The sequence below is a fragment of the Tupaia chinensis genome, unplaced genomic scaffold, assembly GCF_000334495.1.
Source record: "Tupaia chinensis unplaced genomic scaffold, TupChi_1.0 Scaffold000141_1, whole genome shotgun sequence".
Lineage (NCBI taxonomy): Eukaryota > Metazoa > Chordata > Mammalia > Scandentia > Tupaiidae > Tupaia > Tupaia belangeri.
In genome coordinates, this window is record NW_006159611.1 from 3,729,030 (window position 1) to 3,731,854 (window position 2,825).

Here is a 2,825-nt window from a genome sequence, read left to right on the forward strand (position 1 = left end):
GCCGCCGCGCCCTCGAGGGCGGGTCTCTCACCACGCTTTCCCCATCTGCATCAGGTCGCCCGAGCCACCAGCGCGGGCAAAGCGTCTGTGGGGATCCGCGGGACCGGCCTCTCCGGATATCTGGCGACAGAGAGGACCTGGTGAGGGAGGACCCGGGACAGCCACTCCTGGTACCCCCTGGGCTGTTCTGAGGCTTGTCCCGACCAGCTGCAGGGCCGCATTCCAGCTGCCCAAGCCCAGCTGCAGGTCCCATTGGGGGTGGGGGCAGACTTAGGGCCAAGAGAGAAGAGTGAAAAACACCTCCAAGGCCCAAGGAAAACCGGCTGCAGCCTCCGCCCCCATCACAGGCCTGAACCCGGCTGCCTCGACTGCTTTCTGGCCTGACACGCAGCAGACCAGCTTGTCTGGCTAGCAGGGCGTGTTACAAGTGCGGGCCATTTTATTTTTTGATTGAGAAAGTGCACAGAGAATTCTAAGGCTCTAATGCTCTTTAAAAACACTGACCTCGGTAAGTGGGAGGTGACACTGTAGGAGCTGAGGATGGCCGCCCCTTACACAGAGTGGCCCTCCGCCGAGTCCCACCCCACCTTCACAGTGTGTGCGGGACCCTGTGCCCCTTCTGCCCAGCAGAGCCTTCCAGTGTCCCCCACCTGGGCCGTCCAGCACCTGCGGGCGAGGTGCGGGCCACAGCAGCTGGGGCCCCAGGACACTCAGCACAGGGGGAGTGGTCGGTCGCTGGTAACCGTGCAGGGCTGCCAGAGGTCACCAGGGTGCCTGGGAGTGACCTGGAAGGTCACACCCGAAGGCCCCAGAGACGAGATGGTGCAGTTACTAGGGAGCTTTTATAATCGCCCTTCTCGGAGTGGCTAGCTTGGGCTCACGGTCCAGAATGGCATCCTCCGGACTGTGGTACGACAGGGGACACTGTTTGCTCGGATAGTGCAATGGATGTGAACACGGGACGTAGGTGACAACATTGCTTGTATTTTGTAAAGTCTGCATTACCTTCATAATCATGTACATATCAAAGACACGATTTAGAAGTTTAAATTCGGTTCACACAAAAGTCTAAATACAGTTTAAATACACTTCAAAAACTCTGACAGATAGTGGCTAAGAGGAGGGGCCAGCAGGTGGCATAGTGGCTAAGGCGCTGGACTCCCACACGGCCAACGCAGACGAGCCCCAGACCCAGCGGCGTGAAAACCACACCGGGCGTGTGTGTGTGTGTGTGTGTGTGTGTGCCCAAAATTCCCCCAGGGGAGTGGAGAAGGGACTGTGCCATGGCCATCCCGCCTGAGAGGTGATCTCTCACTTTCCCTCTCTCAGTCTCTCTCCCAACAAGTACACATGCCCCATGGCAACCTCCCCCCCCCAAAAAAAAAGTCTATGGAAATCCTTTTCTCTGCCTCCACCTCCCTTTCTGAGTACAGGTGGCTTTGTTAGACCAGCAGCAGGGTTCCACCCCCCAGCACCCTCTGCAGTGCAGGCTCCATCTGAGAAGTAGGCAGTGGGGGCTGGGCTTCCCAGCCTGGGGGCAGTCTCGGGCTTCATGTGGACGCGGGGTCTGCTCTTCCTTCTGTCTGGGTCCCCTGGTGCCAATCACTAAAAGTCTCTGTGCCTCGGCCTCCGACTATATAATGTCGATGATAAGATGAAGCGCTCACGTGGGGGCACGTGGCGGTCGGATAGTACACCCATACTGTACACGCGGTGTGCTTCCGTGGACTCCTGTGTCCTGCGTGTGTTCACTGTGTGCCGGCCTCTCACTTACGAGGGCTGCAGTCAATAGTTACCATCCTCATTGTATTTTAAGAAAATCAAGAGCTATTATTTCATGCACAGGTGCTCAGCATTACATTTTCATAGCAATTTAGATATGTGTAGAAAGCAAAATTGGGTGAGACTTTAGAAGTGAAACTCAGTCATGGCCCACAGTGGTTGGAGTCCTGGACCTGGTGGCTTGAAAATCACTCTGGGCACATGTGCACGAATGCCCCAAATCCAAGAAGCGAATGGAGGAGAAGAGGTTGCAACATGCCCCCCCACCCCCCCACCCCCCTTGACAGATTTCTTGCTTTCCTTCTCACTGTCTCTTTCTCTCTGGGGAGCACACGCGCCCCAGGCAAAAAGTTTTTTAAAAAATGAAAGTGGGTCTTCTTGTGGAGATAAATGAGATACAATTTAGTTTTTTTCTTTTTTTTATGATGGATGGTTCAGGGCAGGGTAGGTGGCAGAGAGAAGCCCTGGGCTGGTCTCCTGGCGCCAGTTCCCTCTGCCCAGTCCTGCGGATCTTTGCGGCCCTGGGCAGGGAGCCCTCTGCACCTGCTTCCCCAGGGCACCATCACTGCCGCGGCGGCTGCGTCTGGACACGGCTCTCCCGGGGAAAAGCCAGCAGCCACTCACAGCGGGGCGGGAAGTGAGGATGGGAGAGAAGCCGAGAGGTGATCCTGAAATCCGTGAGCTGGGCTGCATCTGAGCCCACAGATTCCTGTAGGCTTGCGATGCCTGGGGCCTGTGCGCTCATGAGAGACAGAGCCAGAAAGTGAGAAACCAGCTCCGGGGGTGGCCACGCTGCGGTCCCCTCTCCACCGTCGTCCTCCTGGGGCCCGGGCACGCATGCACGATCTTAGCCGTCAGGCCGTGAACTGCTGCGGCCACGTGGGAGTCGGGCGCCTGAGCCGTCACCACGCGCTTCTTCACCCCCGAAGGCTCCCGTCCAGAGCTCTAGGCCGGAGTGGACGCTGGGCCCGGATGAAGGCGCTAAGGTCACGGAGCGCACTGGCCCGCACCCGGGCTGTGGGATGTGGACAGCGGCGGTCCCT